Source organism: Oryzias latipes, chromosome 6 (genome assembly GCF_053564925.1).
Source record: "Oryzias latipes strain Hd-rR chromosome 6, Olatipes_Hd-rR_3.1".
Taxonomy (NCBI): domain Eukaryota; kingdom Metazoa; phylum Chordata; class Actinopteri; order Beloniformes; family Adrianichthyidae; genus Oryzias; species Oryzias latipes.
The window spans coordinates 21708381-21734799 of record NC_136242.1 but is presented as its reverse complement, the minus strand read 5'-3'; the positions used below and the strand labels follow the sequence as shown (position 1 = coordinate 21734799).

Here is a 26419-nt window from a genome sequence, read left to right as displayed (position 1 = left end):
TTTAATCCTATATCCCATAACCACTCGTTCCAGGGACCCCTATCCCATTAAAATGACCAGGATATACCATTGGGTACAACTTGGTCCAGCTTTATAGTCCTGTAGTTCATCCTCCCTCCACTAGGAGCAGTAAAAGGGATTTTCCTCTTAATTTCAAAATGGCTGCTTTAACATGAGGTCTCAAGAAAAGCCCCACTAAGAAAACAGGTTGACGAGCTGAAGATTTGGTGGAGTATTAAGGACATTTTTAGGAAATGAGGGCTGTTTTATGTATTTGTTTCAGTTCTTAATGAAGAAATGCCTGATGGGGAGAATATAGATTATATAGGGTTAAACAACTCTACTTTGTTGTTGTAATACAGCCCTTGACCCACACTCCAGACCATGTGGTGGTGGTAATGCACCATTCTGTTGATTGCCAACCGGCATAAAAATTCACTAGAAGAAGAAGAAAGTTTAGCTAATTTTCAAAACTTTAAGGTAAGAATAACCCATCTATTGTTATTTATTTTGAAATGACAACTTGCTGTTTTGAAAGAATACAAAATGTGTTAGTAAAAAATTCTTTAAAAATACAGTAACATAATTTTAAAAATTAGTGCATCAAATTTGAGTAAATAAGGTCGTGCATTAAAAAAACATCTTCATTCTGTCAATTCTGTGATGGATTGGGCTTTACTGGGTCAAAAATTGTTCTGAAGTACCTCCTCAGCACTCACATATGCAATTGAGAAGAATTTCTATTTTTTGTCCATGTGGTGACAGCTTTTAGAGCAGCACAATGCCTTCTTAACAAAATAAAAAAAGTAAATTTAGTTTTGCTTCTGCAGTTGGACGGAAATCCATGAGATTGGTTTGCGATTGGAAATGGAGGAGGAATGGAGGAAAAACGGTTTCCGTCCCAGCTCATATTTTATGTGGGTAAGAGATCCTTCTTACTGCTCCGTGATGGTTTTGCAGCACATTATCTCTTCTGAGTGAGTTCCTAAAATGAGTCACTGGGACTCTGTGAAACCAGAGTAAGCCGGTAAATGTAATGTGTTTCTGCATGGACATCAGTGGTGATGCAGAGCTGTTTTACAGTCATTTGTCTGAAAATGGCAGCATAATATAATAACATTTGGGAAGCAACTGTTTTGATTGGGATGGGACAGTCTGCCAAGCTGCAGTTACATGCTGAAAACACAATATTAGCGTCCATCATTTGAGGTAACTAACAGGGTTCCAGTTTCAGGGTTTTTGGGAAATCTAATTAGTCTGCCAGACATCCAATTTGCCTTTTGGTTTAGTCAAATGAAACTGCAGTGTAATATGCTTGAGGCCACAAGACAAGAGGAAAGTGGCTCATTTAAGTTACATAACACAAAACTCTGCTGCTCTTGATCTGAAACGGAAACTTTTATTTATCCAGGCATAGAAATTGCTCCTGCTTGATGTGCTGAATTGGTCGCTTTCCAAAGGTTTTTGCATCCTGAAAGGGACCCAACCTCTTTGCAGTGGATATTACATTAAAAAACAGTGGTCAATAACCTGGAGTGGAAGTTAGCCTCTAAACGTAAAACAGAACTGTCAAGCGTCCAATGTGAGCACATTGTTCCTCCTCAGTTAAATGATGTCAGATGGACCATTGACAGCATCCTGTCAATAGCTGAGCCCTTGGAGGGTAAGCTATTTGCACATTGACTGATTGACTGTTTCTTAATAGACATATAATTGGTGACAAAGACCTTCCAATGAAGTGTCATTTGCCAGAGCATTTGTGATAATTCACAGTGTGTCCCATTTTCTGTTGGACACAGTCCCATAGTAGGGTCTGCGATGAGTAACATGAACCACAAGAGAGTCACACTTACAAGGGAAAATCAGAATAATGTATTTGAGGCTTGGGGATACGGCTCATCAGAAACTGCATCTGATGCAAGACAAACACTACAGTTAGCTGGGATGAAATATATACATGGACACTTGCAGGATGCATTATGGAGCTTCTTAAACTTTGACCTGGTGTAACAATATTTATTGGCAGAAATACAACATGCTGTTCTGTCTCATTCTCACCACTGGACAGTGTTGACGCATAGTAATCTTCATACTTTTATTGAAATTATGAATCTGCACTCTAGTCCTATTTATTTGTTGTAGCTTTCTTGACAGATTGCGCATTTACAGACGGCAATGTTGATTGTAATAAAGTGCATTTAAAATAATAGAGATTTAAAAAAAAAAAGAGAGAGAAGGAGGGGGGGCTGCTTTTCAAACAGCTGCTTGGAGAATTTTTAACATCTATTAATGCAGAATTACTCCAATTACAAGCCTTCTTTGCGCCAAGGCCCCCTTCCGCTGGCTGTGTTAGACAGTGCACACCTCTGGGAGCCAATCACAGCCTTCACATCCACTGGCAGCAGATGTAAGCAATTTACTTCTGATTTCTTCATATTCAGTGTGAGACGAGCTCCTGGTGACCCGCGACCCTGAAGCCTGCAGGATTCTAACCCTATCAAATTAAAGCTCTCTGCTCACTTATTCCCTAGCGCTCCTCTGGTGCTAAGCAGCCATCTCGCTGCATAGCAACGCTGATCGGGCGTGCTCGCTCATACGCCCTGCCTCATCAGCTGCTATTAGGGAAAATATACAGTGCTCTAATTGGATGGGATTCAGCTAAGGAAGTGCAGTTAAAGGTCATTTTCCACCGTGTGCCTCCTGCTCTTCAGAATAATTTCTGTGTCCTCCGTCTTTGTGAGCTGTTAAACAATAGGGCCAAAATTACAATCCCTTCCCTCTTTTCCCGACAGAGTGCCACGGGCCGTGATGAGCAGCCAGTCCTCTGAATCATGTAAACAACATGGCCAGGCTCTGACTTATGAGGTGTGTGTCAACTGTACCTGTCCTCTGCTGTCGCCCCTTCAACCTGTCCGGTTCTCTGAGTTCTGACCTTGTCGTTAGCCAATTTCAGAAATTTGCAAAAGGTTAAGAAAGACCACCCACTGTTCTAATTGGAGAACATTTAGGAGTATTTTTTTTCCGGCCCGTCAGTTTAAAGGCCACTTTGCCATGTGTTTTATGCAACTGTCATTTTGCAACATGCCGCAAATGTTGCAGCATGTTTTATTTCAGCCTATGTGAGGATGCAGTGGTTAAGAACTGGTAGAAGGAAGGCGATCAAACAAAAATTACTATTAAATAGGTTTTCAAAGCTTAAGCAGCCAAGACTGAATCTAGTTTATTTGACTATTTTTAATGAGAAATGTACAACACAAATGTAAAAGTGTGACAAACAACATTCCAATTTGCCGCGAGTTGCCGTGTAAATAAATAAATGTACACCAAAGGTAAAATTAAACATATCATTTTATTCATGCTTTAAAAACTCATTACAATAATAAAACTTTTGGTCACATAAGGAGGCTAACAGAACTCAAAGCATACTTATCAGTAGATTTGTTTTAGTGATCAGTACAACTGCAGGCTCAATCAATGTGTCGATAAATCCAAATGCAACTTTAATTCTGGGAATAATGTACATGTTTTAGGCCTGTCTGCTTTCTATTGCGGGAGCTGCAATCGCTCAGACAGGTACAATATTTTCCGTGCTTGAGAGCCTTAATTTTTCTCAATAAATGACAGTGCGCTTTGTAATCCGAAGCTCCTTTTATGTGTATTCCTTTTTCGTTGTGCTTACTGGTGTTCAAGTGATTTGCGCTCTGTGAAAATGTTTAGTTGTGTTTTATTGTGAACATGCTAACACAGCTAACTTGTAGTGGTGTAAGACTGTTTTTTTTTTTTACGTGTTACTAACAAGGTAGGGAGTTGGCATGGTCACAGTAATGTTTGTTTTTAGCTGTATCAATCTGTTTTTTTGCATGTTCAAACAAGGTTGCGAGTTAAAGGTATAACAGTAAAGGTAAAAACTGTATTGGTTTATGCTTCTTTCGAAGCTAATGTGTGTTACAAAGAAGTTGTTGAGTTAATGTAAACTCTAGTTATTTAAAGTCTGACTAACTCATGGACACTTCTCTGACTGTTTTGTCTCACCTCATGCGCCTCATAATTCGGCGCCCACAGTATATATACACACATCATTGCTTATGATTGATATGAAAGCTACACACTTTGTCTATCCAGCAAATCTTTTTTGTTTAAATCCAAGAAATCTGTAAGGGTCTCTAAGATTTTTTCAGATTCTAATTTTTCTAAGTTCCTCACAACAAAGTGTTAGATTTTTTCAATGGACGAGGTTGTAAAATCATATTATTAGTTACGTATTTCTGCATTTTTAGGAGTTGTTGCTTTTAATTCTTTCTGCTGAACCAAATAATAGACCACATTTTAAAAATGATTGTGTGAATTATTCGCCCAAGGCAAAGAAAAAAAAGAAATCATTGATTTTTTTTCTTTTCTTGGTCAGGCTGTTAACGTGTTAACGAAGCTATGTAACAAAATGATTCCTGATCAGAGGTTTACGTTCCACTTGGGTTACTCAGGCATTTTTCAGGGGGTGTACGAATTATGCCTATGATAAAAGATTTAGAGACATTTTTTTGTCATCTATTTATTTCCTTAAGAGTTTGTTGCCTGTTTTAGCCATGAATTGTGCATCAACATCAGGAGCCCCAGAACAAAGAAATGGTTTTCATATCCAGTTCCTTTCATTCTGGACTAAGGAGAAGATTTGGTAGAGGTAATGAGCAAAAGACCGAGACCCAAATGAAAAACAGAAAACCTGAGAACTCAGTAAAGACAACATTTTTGGTGTTTTTCAGCTCTTGTTGTTGGCCTGTAGGTAATTTACCTGTAGTGGGATTAGTATTCTATTCTATTCTATTCTATTCTATTCTATTCTATTCTATTCTATTCTATTCTATTACGGTAAAAAAATACGGTAAAACAGTCGGGTTAGTAAAGGGCTCCTCACAGAGGTTTTGTTAAGTAACTCCCACTATAGGAAGTATATGTCCACCGATGTTACACATAATAATAATAATGGATTGGATTTATCTACGTTTTTCCAGATGCTCAAAGCGCTTGCAGTGTGTCTATTATTCATTCACTCCTCATTCATACTTGGTGATGGTAAGCTACTGTTGTAGCCACAGCTGCCCTGGACTTGACTGACAGAGGCGTGGCTGCCAGTTCGCCCCAACTGACCATCACCGGGACATTCATACACATTCACACACCAGTGGAGCTGTGCTGGAGGCAAGGAGGGTGAAGTGTCTTGCCCAAGGACACAAAGACAGTTGGCTGGGGGGGAGCGGGGGATCGAACCGCCGAGTCACTGCCGCCCCACATGTGAACACTCAATTAAGAAAAGTAGAATTATATACGACAGTCTTGAGAATATACATAAGATTATATGTATTTTGTTTAGTTGTAAATTAGTTGATTGCATGTATTATAAAACCGTCATGAGGTTCACCTCCTTCAAAAGACTCAGGCTATTTAATAAATGATCTTTAGCTCTAAACAGCTTGTGGCTCCAGTCTTGTTTAGGTATTTTTGCTTAGATCTGTAAATTATAGACCTACACAGATAGAGGCATGCTCAGGAGCTATTGAACTTTCTATTGCCTAGTATTTTCCTTTGAATTAAATTAAAGTTTTATGTAATATCTAATGCATATATTTTTTGATCTTCGTATTTTAAATAGATTTTAGGATGGAATCAAGGTAAATGCATTATCAGTGTTTCATTTTTTTGCTTAATTGCCTTAAAGAACTTGTAGTTTTTGTAGTATTTAAAACAATGAAAACAATCCAACAGACTAAATTTTGTTTTTGCTGCTTTGAAAACACTGTTTTATATCTGTCTTGCCCATAGTGTGGCCCAAATTAATGCTAAACCCTGTTAGCTTCTTCAGGATGAGTGCTGCAGTTTTGAGTGAACTTAAAGTATTGAGGGATTTCAGAGGCTCCCTATCTGCCAATTTTACAGCTGGAAGGGCAAAGGCCTTTTGAGCTCCACTGGAAAACTTAAAGATATTCACTGAATGACAGGGTTGGGCCCCGAGTCCCACAGCTTCTCCCACCTTTTGTCCTGCCTGAAAGGCCTTGCTGCCTGAAACGCATCACTTCACACCCACTGTTTGCTGTTAGGAAACCTGATTAAAGGGGGTGAGACATACACATACACAGCCTAAGCCTATCAATGTCTCCCACTACCCCCCAAGATACTGTATTTGTCCTTGCAGCTTGTGTGCTCAGAGTGAATGCTGCCGTTCATTGATCTTTGTCTGATAAAGCCGCTGCCGTGGTGTGCATGGTGCCTTATGGGTTTCATTCCACTCAGGCGAGTCCATTTCAGTGAGCTGTGGTTGAGCTAATGTGGGACATGCTGCGCCAGTCACGGCCTTTGGGATTTGGCCTAAGTGCTGTGCGTTGTGATGCTTTGCTCTGAAATTCTCAAACACACAGAACCTTGAAAGTACTTTACACTTCCTTAACAGGCCAGGAAAGGCTGCCTCAAATGTAGGTTAGTAAAGCTAGGATTATAGACTAAAAAGAAAATGTCATATTTGCACTGAATAATTATCATTACAAGTAAAAACACATATTTGGGAGTACAATAAGACATAAAAATGTCCTTTTTCAAAAAGTACTTGTGTGTCTTTAAAAAAAGCCGTCTGACTGCTGAGCAAACATTCCTGTCAAAGACATCTGACAGATGCTCTTTGAGTTCTATTGGCTTAGATCCTGGTCCCTGTCACCTTTCACATCTCAATGGACCCAAAGGTGACCTCTCTGTTGCCTCGGAGCTCCAAACATTATTGGCCCTAACACAATCAAATGCACGTTCAGCATTTGGGGGTCGAAGTGACGACAGCCACAAAGGTGCCCTCGTGTGCAGAAAAGGCCAACTTATGTGACCTCTTGCACCTGAACCATGACCCTCATTTACAAGCAGGTCACCACTGGAACAACTGCATTTAAACCAGGTCAGCAGAGATCTATGTACACCAAACTGTTCGAAAATGGGGCAAGGGCCTAATAAATCAGTGTCTCCCTCCCATGTTAAAAGACTTTAAAATAAAACACTATCCAATTTAGAGTAGCAGGACAAACTAACTCTTTTTATAAAACATCAAGCATTGCTGTTTTGTTGGTTTTACGCACAAAAATCTTACCATCTGGCAAAAAAATAAAGGTGAAGACAAGAGAAACAGCAGTGCAACCATTGTGGGCACTCTCATCTTTCTACATCTGCTGACTCATTTATTCAGGGTGCTCTGCCACAAGCACACATTCAATTTCCTATTTGTACCAGCAACTGCATTGAATGTTTTTAACTCACTGGGTTACATGGCAAGTTGGCAAGTTTAACTAGATAGCTTTTTTTGCTGACTTATTTTTTTGTTTTTGCACCTGCACATATTCTTTTTGAACTACATGTATCTGGTTTGGAAAGTCATACATTTTTACTGGACTTCACTATAAAAGTTTAAGAAACAACACAAATACTAAGAATATTTTTTTTCTTTTTTGCTTACAAAACGGCACAGTATTTTCTTTTTAATATTGTTTTACATTGTTATCACTAAGAAATGTATTTTATACATTTTTTTCCCTGTAAATATCTTCTTGTTGCAGAATTGTGTCTTAAGGAACGGTGATTTTCATTTTACATATAAAGCAATTCTTCTTCCTTTGCTGAGTCTTGCTTTTCCCTTTTACATATTTAAAATGCTCCAACACAGACACAGATGCTCTATGTTTTTGCAGAATGGAAAGGATTTTTCAAAGGGTTTTGTATAAGTCAGGGGTGTCAAACTCCTTTTCACCGAGTGCCACATCAGCATTGTGGTTCTCCTCAAGGGGCCAGATACAACTTATACATGTTACTAAATGTAATGAAAAATGAATGTTACTACTTCTTAATGTTAAATAACTCATTATTTATTTACTATAACTTTTTAAAGTGACAATTGCAGTTGCATAGAAAACAGATGTTTGCTTGTTACTCTAGAATAAATCTTTTTAAATTTGATTCTTTCAGGTTATGTTATATGGACAGTGTTTAAGTCCTAATGTATAGTTGCCCAATCCCATATTTCAAGTCCGATTCCCCCTAGATATGAATAAATACACACCAATTTTTATTTTTATTTTAAGAAATGAAAAACATTTATGCTCTCACAGACCACATGAAATGACATGGAGGGCCACATTTGGCCCGCGGGCCTTGAGTTTGACACATGTGGTCTAAGTGTTCATGTCACAATTTTAAGAATATAGTTTAACAGTCAGTTTCTTAACACCAAGAATGCCTCAAAAATGTAAAAAGGGCACCTTCTGAATAAAATGGGACTATACAAAATCAGCATAACCATACAAACATTTCAATATACATTGTGTTTTGCTCTACCTAACAATATTGGAGGTACTATTAAAACATTTTTTAAATGCTCTGACCCTGGTGTAGTTCCAAATTGTAAAAAAGTAGGATAGACTAAATGCGTATTTTTGAATAATCAAAGGACCTACGCGGAGAAAATCAAGACATGATGCAGTAATGGTGGTACTGTTATTAATGCACCTTGAACCAAGTCAAAGGGAAAGCCTCTTTTCTCTTTTATTTGCAATTTTAGGCTTAATATTGTGCATTTTTCAAAACCAGCAATTTTAGTTTTTATTTTGAAATTTTATTCAGAATTTAAAAAGGGTTGGCTTCCTTTCTATTTTCTGCATAAAGAGAGTCACCTGTTATGTGAAGCACTACCATATGGACCCAGACTAATAGGAGGTCTAGAGAGAAGGGGAATATGGAGAGAAAGGAAAGAAAACAAATTGAGAGTGCAAAAAAAAAAGAAAAAGGAAGAGGGAGGTCACAGCGACCGTGTGATGGTCGCTGACACACAAGTTCAGCCTGCGGTCAAGGGAAGCAGTTGAAGATGAAGCAGACACACAGGCAAGGCTCTGTGTGCAGGTGCCCCCTTGCTGCCCCGCTCTCTTTCATCCCCCATCCACTCCCACATTGCCCCGCCAGCCCCGCCTGCTATCCACCAATCAGGGCACAGGGGGGCGGCGGCACAGTGGGGACACATCAAAGCCTTCTCTTGGTGAGAGGCTCAGGGCTGATGCTGGCACAACACAGAGGAGCACAGAAGAAAGCAGGCACGGCCAGTTAGAAAAAAGAAGTCCAAATGGAATGGAAAAAAGGAGTCCAACCAGAACAAAACATTTCATTCTCTTCACAAACCAGCATTATGCCAGCCGAGCATCCAAAAACCCAGACACATTTTTCTCACTGTCTTGAGCCAATGGCCCCCTTGAGTATGTGAACAAGGGGGATAATTTAATTAAGAAAATCCAATCTTCCAGTTTGAGGGGAACAAAGTTAGATTTGAATGAGAGCAATATGTTCCCTCCTTTCTTTTTTCAAATTAAAATTTCATGGCTAGAATCAAAGACTTGCTGAGGTGCCCTCATCTCAGCAGTGCGTATGCTTTAAGAACAGACGTGATGAGAAAAAGAAAACTTCCTCTCCTTGAATCTAATTAAAAATATTTATTTGCCTATTTTGGATAAAAGAATGCTATTATTTGTATGGTAAATGAAATCCTAAATTTGCATTGTCTGTTTTTTACAATAGCTTGTAAGGTCGTTTCCTATTTTCTTTACAGTAAACGATCATGATAAAAATAAAATTAGCATGTATGTCCAATCTTTGCTGTTTTTATTAAATAGGCTTTTCTTTTTTTTTTGGATGAGAAGTTCTAATCCAATCCAACTTATAGTATTGTATTTTCTCTGATGTATGACCCCTTGTGTTTGCTTAGAACTCATGACTTTCTTTGAGAAACTCATCCGAGTCAGAAGAGCTTCTTGAAAGGGGAAGCACCTCCACAATAATGCTTGCATAGAACCACAACCCTCGTAGAATGAGTGCGTCAAATCCCTCAGTGAGTGCGATCCACAATCCACCAAGCTTTTGCATATGTTAAGAAGGATAATAGGCTCCTAAGGGAGAAGAGGCTAAGGCCCATGAGTATGACTAGAAACGTGCCATGAAGGGGATGCATACTACATGGCAAAAGTGTGGACGGGGCCACCATGAACAAACAACACTTTGAGTTATCAAGAGCACCAAGGATATAAAACAGCTCTTGTATATAGTTGTAAAACAGCCTTAAGGTTCGGCATCAGCCTCCCAAAGGTGCCATCAACAATTTGCACAAAAATGACACTCCGAATACAAAGAAAACAGAGGTGAAAATGAGCTGCAGTACTCCTTTTTAAAAGAGCCTCTTTTGATTTGCTAAATGTTCTTTTTACTCATCTTCTCCCTGATGGAAGCCAAACATGAGGTGCAACATTAAGATCAATACTTAACTGAAAAAACAACAAAAAAGCAATACCCTTGTGACTTTGTTGGATCAAGCTCTAAGAAAGCACTATCACTGTTTCCATCCCCACGATCTCCGGCTTGTCAGTAAGAAAAGAAATACCTGAAACTAGAAACTTTTGAATTTAACCTTCTCTGATGAACTATAAAGAAAAAAAAACAACATAAAAAAACTAGGTCACTGGTGGTGTTACAGTACCTTGATGACTTCAGGCGCTGGATTTATCCCGTGCTTTCATCTCCTGCCCTGTGAAGAAACTACAGTTCCATATTGACTGATGGCAACCCCTTGTTGATCATTACAGGAGAGAGGACGTACAGGTGTGCAAGTGTGGAGTCTTATCGATGAAAATATCAAAGCAAGATACCGACTCCGTTGACCCTCTCATGATGTCAACACTCAACTCTTGCTGCTGGGCACTGTTCGAATCATAATATAGACATGGCATCTCAGTATAATGAAAACGTATTGATGCCCTGTGCTGCTGTAATGATGAAACTGACTGCTCCCACAGATCTATTTTTTGTATTATTCAGGTCGTTTGACATGTGTCAATATAGCAGCAAATAACGGGAAAGGCTTTATCTGACTGGTGTTGATCCCTTCGAACCGAGCCGTACACAGTTTGAGGACAGCAAGTCTTAAAAAGTGTGGCAGTTGTGACAAATCTCAGGAATTATCCCGGAACAAAAAAACAGAGCTGCTCAGCAGGAAATGGGACACATTGAACACATGTTCCATGGTGTGCGCAATCTCATGTAAAGACCCAGCTGACATTCTGGCAGCATCCTCCTTTCTGTTTTCACTTGCCTTTCTCTGCACCCGTGCCAGCTTATCCTGTGTGTGGTCTTTGCTGGGACTTGGCACTGCAGCTCTGCCGCACAAACCGCTAAATTCATCTCACTGAACTGAACATAGAACCGTTTTTACTGAAAAGAGGGCAAACACAGCAACTTGGACAACACGGAAGGTCAGATTTAAAAGTAACTATCACTGTGGTGCTGCAGCAGCGTGTCTCACTGGCATGTATTTGAGATGACCTTCCTATTGTTTGTAAGCAGAGCTGAACCTTCCTCCTGGTCTGGGCTGGGTCTGTGCCCACTGCCAACCTTATCATCCACCCAGCATCTACCTATCCATCTTTCCTCATTGTGCTCAGTGGTGACAGCTGGCATTCAGCTGTTTGTAAAAGGCCTTTAAAAAACATGCAGGGCCTCTGTACTCGGCTACATTAAAGTAATTAGCTGCCAAGCGAGTAGAAAGCACCACCCACCAAGTGCCAGCAAGACTGCGGATTAAAGTCGGCATTCTTTTTGACACATCTGGGCAAGGGAGAGTAATGAAAACAGCTGCTTCTGCCCATATGGCATCCAAAGGCTGGCAGCATGGCGGTGTGCAGCGCCAACCTCAGGCAAATTATCCATCATTAATCCCGAGATCTGACCGGCATACGAGTTGCTGCTAATCAAAACATCTGGGAATGGTGGGAGAAAGGGTTGATTTAAAGGGGCAATAATCTAGAGCAGCCACAATTCCATCCATCCATCCATCCATCCATCCATCCATCCATCCATCCATCCATCCATCCATCCATCCATCCATCCATCCATCCATCCATCCATCCATCCATCCATCCATCCATCCATCCATCCATCCATCCATCCATCCATCCATCTATCTATCTTATTTATCTATCTTATTTATCTTATTTATCTATCTATCTATCTATCTATCTTAGATTTAAAAATATCGGAACATGGCTTTTAAATGTTGTGCAAACATTCCCCCAGAAAAAAAAAAAATCAATGTCCCGCTATTCTTTGATTTGCTGCAAATTGCTCGCTCGTTTGTTTCTGCCTCACTCTATTGTGTGTCCTTTCTGTTCATAGGTTAGCCTGTTCAAAAACGGGCTTCAAATTCCCTCGGAAAGTCAGTGACATTAAAATGTCCTTTGATGTGGCTTCCCCAAGCAGGGAGCACTAACAGTAATAGTGATTCTGTCACTTAATGCTTTTCCGGGGATCAATAGTTCTTAAATGCTAAAGTGGGACAATTAAAAATAAATAGGAGGTTTCTCTAGTCTAAATCAGATTATACATTGCTGCCCCTAGCAGGTCCTCAAAAGCACAGTATGCCTCCTCAGCGAGTCATCTGCACAGCACCCCAATTTGTGACTGATGCATATGTAAGTGAGGCTGAATTGGAGAGACACAGCCCTCTTTTCCCTCCTCCTCAGAAGCTGGACCAGCCATTAAAAAAACTTATATGGGAAATTACTGGCTGCTTTTTATTACATTTAAAATATCCTATAATTAAAGAAAATAAAAGTAAAAAAAAAAAAAGTTAAATCAAAGAAAAGCCCCAAAGGCAAGGAAATGCCATGGGAGAAGTACATATTGCCACTGGAGGATCCATCAGCCCGAGCCATGACGGCAGGGTCGCAGCCTGGCTCCATGTCCCCTGTGGCTGATGCTATAATGTCAGCTCCTGCAGTAATACAGCTGTAACTGGAAGCACACCGTGATGGGAACCCGCTCCTGACAGATAGGACCAAACCCAACACAATTAGCAAGTGACAGCAGGTGTTGCCTAACTCTGTTGCGTTAAAATGTCTCAGGTTTCCTTGTAATGGCCGCAAAGTGATCCTAACTTTCAATTAACACATCCCCTGCCTGTACCGCCATGACCAGCCAGTCATTTCCACATCTCCACCATTAGCTGCGTGGGAAGCACCGGCTTGCCACAAGTGAGTTCTGCAAACAGTTTTCACAAACGAGGATGCTCGAACACCCCAACCCACCCACCCACCTTCCAAAAGACACACATGTTTTAAAGCACATCCACTCTGATCATCAATGTTCCAAACATACAGCATTCTGTGGAGTTATACACCCTAGACTGGTACGAGCCCCTATGAGGATGAACTTCCATCTCTGTCCAATGCAAAGGGGAAATACTGACTTCACCACTTGGGACTAAGATAAGATAAGATAAGATAAAGATACTTTATTGATCCCAGCTGGGGAAATTGGGTTGTTGCAGCGTCGGCGTTAAGGCCCGTACACACCGAGACGAATATTCGCCAGCCGTTATTCGCCAGCGTTTTTCAACACGTTTTTTGTGTTCACACCCAGGCGATTTTCGCTGACAATGAGCCGAGCGAACATGCAATTTCAATCCCTGACATTAGATGGCGCTTAATGTAAAACAGAAATACTCCTATACACAAGGTGGCGCTGCGCAACTTTACGCTTCTTAAAGTCGCTTTTCACTCAGAAGAAGAGAGCAAGTATTTACGCACTTGTCAGAATCAAACAAAGAAAACATGAATACTTCCAGCACCAGTTACTCCAACTGGTGCTTTGTTCGGGGATATTTTAGAATGTCCGTCATTATTTCTTTGCGCCAGTGTAGACGCTATCTTCTTCGCTGGTATATGTGCTCAGAAAGGCAGTTTTGTGTTTGAGCGCCCCCAAGTTGTGTTTTACTGTAACTTCAGAAGCTCCAGACACGTGTGCAAAAGCACCATTCTCATTGGTCGTATAGTTTTTGACGCAGCGCGTCAAACCAAAAAAACGAACCCGAAGCGTTTTTTAAAAAGTGACGCTTTGACGCGTGGCGTTTTTTCGCGTCGGTGTGCACACTCTCATTGGTGCCCTTTGTTTAGTCACGAGGCGTTAAACGTTGGCGAATATCGCGGGCGAAATTTGTCCCGGTGTGCACGGGCCCTTAGGCTCAAGATATAAACCTACAAACAATGGGTGACAACAGAGAACAGAACAATCAATCAGAAAGAAACATCAGTGAAAAACAGTTGATTTGCATGACAGCTCTGGAGAAAAACAGACAGACTTTAAATGAGTTTATCTATTGAAAATGGATGACAAGTTATGGAGTCCAATCGAGTGAGGTAGGAAAGATCTCCTGTAGCGGTTGGAGGGACGGCGAAGCTGCCTTAGCCTCTCAGAGAAGGTGCTCCGCTGACCGTCAAGAACAGGATGGAGAGGATGCTAAATCAGGATAAATGGCTGCACCCTTCGAGAACAGGAGGGAGCACAATCAAACTCGGGTTGGGAACCCTTTTAGACATAGGAAGAGGTTGAACTTCATTCAATAGTGCCCATCCATCACTTCACGAGATGCAGCAAGAAAGGTCTAAAAAACACAGCTGTCTTTGAAGCATCCTGGTGACAGTGCCAAGGGAATTAAATGGCACAAATGATTGCTCTAGAAAGGGGCAGACTGGTGTTGAACAACAGCGCGTGTCTTTAGCTTGCTGTCAGCTCTTCATCAGTGCAGGATGAGGAAGCGTTCAGCTCTGTCATTTAAGTCTATTGACCTTTAGCGATTCACAGGCACCTGAAACGACAGGCAAGAGGTGAGGGGTTTAAGCACACCGGTGCATGTGCAGACACAGCTTTAAAAGTGTCATTTACTTTGTCAGGCAGATGATAAACCATCCATATGGGTGGATAAGCATCCTCTCATAGACGTATAGGTTCACCAAAGAGCAAATCATTGTTAGGGGTAAAGGGTCCCTTTCTTTCATCATCTCTCATCTGTCATGTTCCTTAGTGGAATATTTGAAGCTTAGATGAATAGTAAAATAAATATGAGAAAGGTATCCTTAATGCCACAATCTGATTTTAATACTTTCTAAAATAAAGATTACAAAATAAGTGAAAGATTTTGACCAAAACTCATTTGTCAGGAGTGGAATGAACAAAGCTGCGAGTTCCGTCTGGACTAAAAGGTGCAGTACTCTGAAGCACTTGAGTCTTCCTGGTTGTATCACAGTTCTGACCTTGTTTAAGGGCCAACAACAGACATCAGAAGCTTCCTTAACATCTCAGGAAAATGACAAGTCCCCGTAGAGTCTGAACAAACACGCTCAAGTCAGAGTTGTGTGCGTAATTTACACTTTGCCATCTTAACTGTAGTTATTACTATTTTAAATGGATACATCTGTCCAGGAGAAGTCTTTCATTACCTCCATTCATTACCAGCACATCGCCACTCTCCCCAAGGACTCGTCTTTTACGTGCTCATTCGCTGAGATCTGTTTTAGCGCTCTGAATTTGATGCTTGTCTCAAAACTAATTTCTCTCGAGCAATTAAAAAACATCACCTCACACACCGCCCCTTCCAAATAGCCTGTGTTGCATTAGCTTGTCGCTAGAAAACATGTGCTGTACCAGACATTTCACCTCAATAAATTGAATGGATTTTATATTTAAATGCATTAGAGACTTTTACATTTTTCCAGACAAATTACATTTTGAATAGCATGCATTCACTTTTTGGCCTGTAATAATATGAGGTGGTAACACTTTTTCTCATCCCCACCTCGTAATTTAAATGAATAAATTGAAAAAGCTGTGTACTATTTACTGAGGTATTAAAATTATTGTTTGAACACATTAAAAAATAAAGGAAATCTTTTGAGTTATTTTGTTGTTCCAATGATTTCAATGCAGTCAGATGTTTTAATAGGAAAGAATAATTTCTAACTACATTTCCACAAAACAATGCATAAATATGTCTTTTTGTGGATTTGGGTATAGCTATCCTATCCTAAATTCTGCACCACATCACAGCATTGGATATCTTGGTATGTGTACGGTTTGTGCCTACATGCTGCCATGCTTAATAAACCCCTGGTAAACTCAACAGCAGTTGAAGCTACAAACAGTAAGGAAAGCTGCAAGCTGTTCAAGTGGCTGGAAACATGAGCCTCTTTCAAATGTTCGTTTTTTAGAAGTCATGAAAAAAAGAAACCACAGCTGCTGCTGATGAAATCCGTTGGTTCCAGACCTCATTTGAAGGTCACAGTTGAGTAAAATGACAGCTCACATAGTGCACGCTTGTGTTTCAACATGTGCCTGCATTTAGGATAATTACTATTGGAAGGCAGCGTTTAGTTCATATTTACCTTTTAGAGAGGCACTTGAGTACAATCCAAAGAAGCAAACGTCTGCGTTCAAAACTTTGTGTGCGCTCAAAAACTATTAAACCAAACGGTTGAGCAGTTGCAAGCAATTTAGCCTTTTGTGTCTTCAATTCCATCTAAAAAGTGATTTTTGGGTCAATTACTAGTTTCCTTCCTCCAGAAAAATGCTTTCGATGTTTTTTTTTGTACTGTTTTTAAAGCTGTAACACTCAGCTGCATTTTTGTGATTGTTGTGTTTTTCCCCCTTTTCTAATTTAAGGACTCGTTGAAAGTTAACACTTTAACCCTAAAAGTAAACCATATAGACGGTGGATATGTTTGGGTACAGTAAAACATTTTATAAGGATGAAGCAAACATTTACAGTTCCCCCAGGAGTATACAATCTCACTTAAAACCATTTATTTTTTCTTCACTTAAACTAAAGGTTCTATTTACCACAAATGGGACAGGAGCCTGAAGTTTTAACAGCTGGGCTACCAGAAAAAAAAAATAAAAAAATGCCCACAAACCGCACATTCTGTTCAAAGGGGAGAAAACAAAGTCCGTTTAAAAGTGAACACACTGCAGATTATAAAGTGGTCCCATATGTTTGAAGAATTAAGATTAGAATTACCTCATTGAGAGCAATACCTAAACCATGGTCACCACTTCCTGATCACAAAAAACATTGCAAAACCAGGCGGTTATGTAAGAAAACTGTTGCAAACATGGGTTAAAAAGGACAGAAAGCACCTTAGCATGACTCCATGAAAGAATTTCAGTAAATTCTAAACAAAAGTAATTGCTAAATGTTGGTTTGCATCACTGTATATGTTTTCTTTCGTTGCCAGCCAGAGATAAAGCTGTTAAAACTTCCTTCAGTGATTATTTTTAGGTCAAATATGTATTTTATGTATTTTTTTTATCAAAACAAGAGGCAATACTTATTTTTTGTCTTATCTTTTTCATTTTTTCTAACATATTATGCACATTTATAAACACAAGGATGGTCTCTTTCATGAAAGCCTAAAATCTTGTAGATTATTGTATTTCTATTGATGCACTAATTATTTGCTCACAACAGTGTAATGACTATTTCATAATTTGTCAAAAAGAATGACTAAAATAACAAAAAAACTAAAAACATTTAATTATCATCCTATATGAATGGTCTAAATTTGAATGTGGATGATAACAAAATAACGAAAACAATAATGAGAAAAAAAGAGATAAAAGATCTATTATTTTTCTTCCACATTCCCTTTTCTGATCTAGCTTAGTGATCAAATCTCTGTCTTCGGATAAAATTATGACAGCTATAGCTTAACAGTAGAGAAGCACATTTAGAATTTGAAGTTTCAATTTAACCTTTTTATTGAAATTAGATTTTAAAAATGTGGCAAAAATATATATTCTGTGGAAAAAATGATAGCTGAGATTTATGTGAAAAAAAGATAAAACTTGCATACAGATTAAACTTAAAAACATAGGCCGAGGTTTGAAGTCTCAGTTTGTTTGAAAAAGTCGTAAGTAAAAACTAAGTAAAGATAATTCAACACTTTCGTGACGCTGGAAAAGTAAACTTTTATTATATTTGATATTTTGAGGCCATTTAAGCTATTTTAACTAAAGTGACATGGTAATTAAAAGTTAACGAGAGTTTTGATAAAGCACCATGAAGTTTTATAAATGGCAACCCTAAAAAGCAGATTTTGAAACCAATGCAGTTCCTTCCTGCCTTTTTAGCCAATATCTTACTGTTATAAAACTAAATGCAGCAACACAGGCCTCTATGAGCTTAGTTTTTCCCATTCCCGGCCCACTTCTAATAGCCATATGATCCACCCGGCACACAACGGGCCGCGCCAGATAATATCATAACCAAGTATTTACCATGGAGCCGTTTAAGATTTCCCAGATAAAGCTGAAACACTAGAGCTGCAAATTTGGTAATATCATTAAAAGATGTTACCAGTAACTGAAGCTGAGAGAATACGATCCCTCAAGACCTAAGCCTGTGGAAATAATTTATAATGTAACAGCAATAAAACATGTACAAGTTATCAGGTTCAAGACCTGTCCCAGTATCTCTGGGCTCCTGTTACGCATGGCACTGCCTTTGATACAAGTCCTAAAACAATTAAGGAAAATGGATTTTCCACAGTATGCATGTCAGAAACTCAGTCTCCCAGGTTAAACTGTGGAACACGAAACAACTGAAATTCACAAAACAATTCAGAGTTTGTTCAACAACTCAGTAACCCTTTAAAGGACTTCATGATTCTACGTTAAAAAAAACTATACAAAAAGTTACATTTTTTGTATGTAACAACAAAGCACTAGGATTTCAAATTTAGACCTGCATCTTTATTGAATGCAATATTTTATAAATAAAACAAAATAAATTTACGAATACAAGGGTTCCCTCCACTAAAAGAAATTACATGATGACCTGTTGGAAGAATTGCCTTAAATTGTCATATCATGTCCACAAATTGACTTGATTACCTCATGTAAGCCTCATGAATCTCAGCTTTCATTTACACGTAAAAATAGCAGCCAAAGCAAACAAGGCTTAATATACTTGTAGTAGGAAAAAGTCATGATTGGAACTGCCATAGTGTTTAGCATCTCCTTTATTGTATTCACAGTTGTAATGTGATATGTCACACTGTTGCTAATACACTTTGGTTGGCTGTCATCTGGCTGTAATGCTTATCAGGCCTGTGCTGATGATTTGCCCTCTTGTCAGGGCCAATTATGCCTGGATGTGTCATGGTGGCAGGCTGTGGGATTACTATTACTGGTGCACACGAATGATGTGAGGCAGTTGCAAGCTGCCTGGCCTCTCTAACCCACCTGAGGTTGGCAGGTGATGCACTCGATTTTCCCTACTGTAGGTCGATGTAGGGCAGGAACTCATTTTCGGGTTCTTGTCAGCATAAATTTTTCAGTGATAGAAACATTTCTCTCTCATCTATGCTGTTGGTTAAAAGCTCTTATAATTAGTTGATATTTTCTTGAAAGTATTACACAAAAAAAGATCTGTTTTATCAGTAGGAGGGCATTGAGTGAAATTGTCAGACACATAAGGCTGTAAACATGATTATTTTAGCTTTTAAGTAAAGCTTTGTTAAAAAAAAAAAACCTTTTTAGGGGCCATGTGTAACCGCTTCTCGTCTCTGCTCTGCGTTGTGTTATTTTGTGCACCCTCAGGAAGCCATGAAACAACGGAAGAACTCCGCTTTTCTTGGAGCAGTTGTCTTTATTCTCTTCCCGATTAGAAACAGCAAAAAGGGGTAAACATACCTGGTTAACAAAATATGACATCAACACGTGCTGCACTCAGATAATGCCCCAAAACTAAAAATATAAAGTTCAAATGAGCACCAACATTGAATACAAAGAAACAGATCTCCATCATGCTCACCTCTTCCCGATTAGAAACAGCAAAAGGGGAAGAGAGGTGGGGGAACATGAATTTATACCCAGGTCTGAAGGACCCTAATGGCATGCAGCTCAATTGCCAGTTATAAAATAAAAAATAAATTTTGTGTAATTATACAATACTTTTGTGAACCCGTTACACATTAACATTTAAAAAAATGACCCTGTTTTCCAATTTTAATGTTACAGTCCACGGCCCTCCTATACTTAGGTCAGATTTAATTTGTTAAAGACCCACTCTCATGAAACCTCTGTTTTTAGTGTTGATGGAGGACATATAACAAGAATATTGAGCGTCAAATTGCATTTCTTAGTTTTTTTTTTTTTAAGTCTTGAATAAGGAGCAGATGAAAAAATGCAGTTTAAAAAAAGATTGTTTTTGTTTTAAAGAAAATATGCTGTCCGGAGGACAGGCTCTCTGCTCCGCTCCACACTGATGCATCCACTTGTGGACAACTAGATCTTTGTTTTCCTCATCCGGGCTATTATCTGGTTCAAAAGACACGGCTCTAATATTATTCTCCGTTTTTGTTGCATCGGTGATGTCAGGTTGGTGTTATGAGAGACTGTAAAACCGGTGGGAGAGCGTGTAAACAGATGGATGACAGGAAGTGGGGTTGGGCATGTTCCTATGTCCTAGAAAATAATTAATTTGGGCAGAAAAAGTGCATACTAATTATTAAACTGGAAATGCTTTTAAAATAGATCAAAAGATGATTGGAGTTGGACTTTTGTTAAAAAAGACAGATATATGAGAAAACACAATTAGTTAAAAAAGATACAAGTTTTAAAGATGAAGTTATTCCTTTCAGATCTTGACTTTGAAAAAATACCAGGTTGACTTCTGGCTTTGAGTGAAATTAATATTGCATTATCCATCAATTCTGTCTAACAGAAACAATCAAGAATCTTGCATCCTACAGCAACTGCTGTAAGTATAACAATAGGAGAGAAAACCCATCAGTTTAATGAAGGAAGTTTTATGGGGCTGAAATGCTTAAGCAGTACAATAGCACATCTCCAGACTAAGACTTTGTAGCCTTCCCTTCAAGCTTTGTTTGGTTCAGAAACAAGACAGTTTCCAAAAATAAAACTCCTCTCAATGACCTTCCTTTTCTGAGGAGTTGTGCAAATCCCCATCTTCTCTGCCAACAAGGACTCATTACTCCCCATTTTAAAGAAAGCTTTCTGGTCCAGGAGGCCTCATTACAGCTGAAAAAGACACCCATGGGACACACAAGGAAAACACTGAAGACCCCCCCTTGAGTAATAAGCTTGCAAACTTCCACACAAGACTCAGAGAGGCCCCCCGCTGATCCATAGGAAAGGTGTTTTTGAGGTGTGCAGATCGTATGACTTAGTAGTCAGGAGAAGTTAAAAAGATGCTTAGAGTTGGTTCAATGCAGAGGAAAGCAGAAACTGTGATACAGCTCATGCCTTTCTTGTCAAATATTGCAGTAAATTTACTTAAAATAAACTAATTCTCATTTTTACCTTGTTATATAGTTTACAAGGTTAAAAAGAAGAACTAGCTTTTTTGACAAGAAGTATGAAGGAAAACACGTCCTCATCTGGAACTCAGACACAAAATGTTCGCGGGAGTTATTTTTAATCTGTGTCTACCGAGAGACCCTGAAAACACAGCTGTTCTTTTCTTTGGAAAAAAAAATGTTATCTGAACTAATAAACTTTAGGCTACAGTTTACTAAAAAGGAAACATTAAGGGAGTAGCAAACTTTACAATTGAATTTTTCCCACCAAGTCTCACAGACGTTTTTGTTTCAGTATTGCTGCAAGCTGTGATTCCCACGTGAAAGGCATCAGCGAGCTGCCTCTTCCTGTCACTCACTGCAAAAGGGAGACCCATACTACTGTGTCATGAACCCGCGCTCCGGGCGAGTGTATCCTCCCACAACCATCTCCTCAGTGTCAGTTACACAGTCTGGACTTAATCACTATAGTCAGACCAAGTCTACTTCTCAAGGGCTGCAGAACAACCCCCCCCCCCCCAAAAAAAATACACTGTGTGGAGAAAGTTCACACACTTTGCAGAAGACCTTTTGGTGCATTTTGTTCCTTATAAACTTCTATTAATTTAAAGGAATACCAGTAATGCATCTGAAAAAAGAAAACATTTGGCCCTATCCTGTCTGCTTTGGACCAGATCATTTGTGGTTGAAGTCTGTGTCTGCAGAGGTCAGCATTCCCAACAGTTGACACAGTGGCAGATGGTATCTTTGTAAGATTTAGTAACACGTGTCAACTGAAGCTTCCTTGTGGGAGTAACTGGGCCCATTTATAGCATCCACTTCAGTTTTAACTTCAACAACAGAGGGGTAACTACACCTTGTGCTCCACATGTAAAAATGCATGTAAATTTTTTTTTCCAGAATGTCTTGTTTTTACGTGGTTAATTAAGTTTTGATGTTAAGTTTGAACAAAGAGTACATCTAAATAAATTGTTTTGATGGTATTTTTACGGCTGTGTTTTTTTACTCCACAGTCCAGGAGCTGATTATGTTATATCTACAATGTATGATAAAAAAAAAGGTATACAAAGTAAAATATAATAAGCAGTAAGCTATTCTTGTTCAGCCATTTAATGTTGTGTGTCGCTGAATTTCACATTATTATAAGGAGTTTACTTAAAACTGTATTTATTTATTCATTCATTCATTCATTCATCACAGGGCTGTAGGAACCAATCCCTTAATTTAAAAAAAAACAAACAAACAAAAAAAAAACATATAAATTCATAAATGACAGAACATTTTAATCTGTTAAACTAGTCAATGATGACTCTGTTTACTTGTGAGATTAAGGCGGCTTGACACGAACGTAATGACCCCGCACATGAGCCAAATCCACTCACTGCAACATGTACTGTTGTCATATGGAATTGTTTATTGACGGACCTTTGAACGTTAACGCCTGTAATTGATCAGCTCTGCAGCTTCCAGGCTGCGAGTCACAAGGTGCGGGGAAGCTGCAGGGCAGAAGAAATTTAGAGCCATTAGGCACAGTGAGTGCACAATCGTTACCGTGAGCAGATTATTGTGGCTGTTAGGGTCCTGGAGAACACGGATCACGGTGATCTTTGGGCCCAGGCAGCTCACAGTACATTGACACTGATGGGACATTCAAGGATTCTGCAGGATGAAAGACAGATTTTTCTCCGTTGTGCTTTTGACGAACAAATCAATAAGCAATAAAACATTATTTAGAGCAACAGAACTGGGTACCAATAATTCTTTACTTTTATTTCTGCAATCAGCAAGAGCTATAAATGTAAAAATAGTGTTGCAGAAGGTTCACCAGTTCAAGCCTTACAAAAGATAAAATGTCAACATTTTAATAACCTTGTTGATATGTCTTTCTTTTATGAAGATGCTGAACTCCATCCACTATTTTATTGCATTTGCAAGGAAAAAGTAAGGATCTCCAGAGTTGGCCATCTTCAAAGAAAGATTTTTGCAACCCATATCACAAGGTCCAAAGAAGGCAAAGAAAATCACATCATTAAGATTAATCTAAGATGTTTGATGTTGAAAGATGTATATAAGCACATCTGTCATTCCTTAAATGTGTACTCTGTAAGTTGGCGCTGCAATAAAACCAGCTTTTTGTTTGCCACGCTGTCAGAGTTTTGTTTATCAACACTTGCAGCAAATTCTGTTTGAGTGACAGAACACTGGAAAATGCCAAAGTTGCAGAGAGCTTTCAAGTGGAGGGAAATTGAGTATGCAAGACTGACACTGACTGATTTAGCAAATGTCAAGCAGTTATCTTGAGCAACAAGAGCCACAATCATAATCGTAGAGGCTCACTTTCAAGTACACGTTGAAAGAGAAGATATATACATATATATCAAAAAATATATATTTATAAATATATTTAAAAAAATGTTTTATCTACTTTCCTGCCCTGCCCAAGTCCGTGATTCTGAAAATTCAAGCACTTCTGTTTTCACAGTGATAGATATAACCTTGATATTCCAGATTTCTTGAATGGCTGAGAAAGGAATCAACTTCGGGTTCCATCCGGAGAAGAGCGCACAACAACATTCCCAGTGTATTTGAGCTGTCACTGAGTTGTCAAATTACAGTGATGCTGACAATTGATTCATGTGCAAATGTCTCCGCTCCCCGGATGGCAGTCAGAGTATATAAAACTCACTTTTCTCTCCACGAGAATGACAGGAAGCAGTGAGTCAAGACAACAAAGCTGTCACAAACAGCTGTCGCTACTGACAATTATCAGATTTATTTATTGACGATGATCGGGCAGAACTGCCTCATGAAAGGAATTGTCTGCAGGCTGGGACATCCTCTCCTGTTAGACAGGATGGACAACTATGATAATACACCACACACTTACACTGATAGGATGCTGTCAATCACCGCGCCTTTGAAAGGCTATGGACTGATGGGTGGAAAATTCTTTGAGGCACTCGTTCATTACCTTTCGCCGTCCTCTAAGAGGAAAGAGCTTCCTGAAAAGTCAATATAAGGTGCCAGATATTGAACTGGGTCAGAGGAAAACAGCATTCGTTAAGTGAATTTGGTGAAAGATGGCCCCAGTAATGACAACGTACTGTGTTAAGCCCCTAATAATTAGAAGGGCCAACCACTACAGAGACAGACTCAGACAGAATCACCTCAGTGTCTCTCAAAGCGCATTCACATTCATTTCAAAAAGACTGTAGGCCACCGCCTTTGTGCAGCGCACATGTTTCTGGTCACCAATACAGTGCCCTGCGGTTAATTTAATGATCTCTCCTTCCAAATCCTCCCCTGAAAGGTGAAAGTAATAATACTTGAAGCATATTTTTTTTGTGAGGAGCAGCAGATGCATGTGACTTCACTGTAGGGGGTGTGTTAATCCCAGCAGCACGATGGCACTCACCTCTGTCTGGATACAATGGCCCCTCATGTCTTCTCCTTTGTTTGCTGTGCCCCACTGCTACCCATTACACAAAGCGGCTGCACTGTTTGTTCACTGCGATAAGTGTTGGGTCTCTCTGCAGAAGTTCATTTGTATTATGGGATGCACACAGCAAGCTCTGGCACTCAGTCCTTACGAGATGAATGTATACCCAGGGCCACCAGCTGATTTGGGTAACAAGGTTTTCTGCAAAGCAAATATTTGGCTTGAGGTATCTTCTAAGTGGTTTTGAAGTATGAAAAAAATGTCATGGTGTTGAATTTTGGCTTTGAGTCGTGATAACAGCAAAGATAAGGTCAAACGCTGTAACATATGTAGAGAATCTGAATGTTTAAAGCTTAAAATGGAGCAAGTAACAGATGAACGCAAATTCCGCTCAACCGAGGCTGCAGTTTAAAAAACTAATAATAATATATGACAAGAGTTTAATAATATCTTAGCTAATCAAAGAACCACTCCATTGCTAATTTGCTCTCATTTGCCATCTGTTCTTCCGAGACGATGTACAAATACTCCTAAAATTAGCAATCAAAATGTTCAAAATTATTATAATCATTTTCTGGCTCTGACTGAATTGTAGACAAACAATGGAACATCAGAGACGGAGATGTGGAATTTCATTTCATTACTCAAACCTCAGAATAGTTGACGGGTCTATTCTTCGACTGAAAACCTTCTTCTGTCACACGAAGCAACGCAAAGAAAAGCAGAGACACCTGCACTTCACTTCACGTTTACTCACCAAGCTGCTCCAAAGAAAATACAGTTGAAACTCTATTTTAGGAAAATGATGAGATCCAGCTGTTTCTATAGCAGAGAATACACTTTTTTTTTGAGCAAGTGTCAGGAAAAAAACTTTTCCATCTTTTAAACCAGACTCACGTTTGCCTTTTTATTTGAAGTTTCAGATATTTTGATGATATGGTAAATTTGAATGCTTGCAAATACTGAACTTTTGCGAAACCAAGTGGACAAGTGAAGTCTAAATGTCCAGTCAAGATAAAATGATGTATTAAACCCCACCGATGAGCCGGGATCACACTTTTTTTGTTTGAAAAGATTGCAAATGATGAGAACACCGCCAGGTGTTGAAACTGCTTTTTACTTTGTCCCCATCAGAAAAAGCTGATCTATCATCACAGCCACCTGAAGACTCCTTTCAAGAACATTTCCCTTTGTTTGCCAGGTAGTATTGCAAGCCATTTGTAAAATTCTATTAGAAAATATAATTTTCTTTGTAGTCATCAATGGGTTCTGTGGTGGGTTTGTTCTGGACGCGTAGCAGGAAAAAAAGTGTGCATTTGTAGGACAGATTGTTGTCTTCTAGTTATGGTCGGAACGTGTGAGACAAAAATTGGACTTGCTTCCACATCCCCTGAACCCTGAAATTGACCCTGAAGTGACAGTGACAGTGACAGTGCACAGTGTTAAATGATAAAAATAACATGGGATAAACATTGAGGGCAGGTTAGCACTGTTCTTAATCAAGCAGTTCATCTCAAAATGGTAAAATGGACAATAGTCAGGGTTTTTGGACCCTACCTGCAGGATAAGAGGGAAATAGTTAAATTCACTTAATGAGTTATTTTTAAGGGCTTGCAAAGCTGGAAGATTCTCACGGATCTGGATGGCTGTCATGCCAAGCAAGAACAGGGGATGTCTGCACTGAGATAGAAACAGGTGAAGATGAGAAGACAAACTGGCAAGAATCAAGAGGAGAGCTGTGATACTGAAGCTCTGAGGCTGCTTGCTGAATGAG

The 26419-nt window shown here is 39.2% G+C and overlaps 1 long non-coding RNA gene across 3 annotated transcripts; it reads left to right on the top strand.

The window, feature by feature from the left end:
* Positions 1–145: 145 nt before the first annotated feature.
* LOC144992565 (uncharacterized) lies at positions 146–26419 on the top strand. Of its 3 annotated transcripts, XR_013656623.1 has the most exons (5): positions 146–480; positions 831–921; positions 2793–2865; positions 25780–25846; positions 26254–26419. It is a non-coding gene; the product is annotated as an uncharacterized LOC144992565 (long non-coding RNA). The 3 variants fall into 3 exon arrangements; XR_013656622.1 differs by lacking the exons at positions 25780–25846; positions 26254–26419 and adding an exon at positions 21502–22268; XR_013656624.1 differs by lacking the exons at positions 25780–25846; positions 26254–26419 and adding an exon at positions 10644–13125.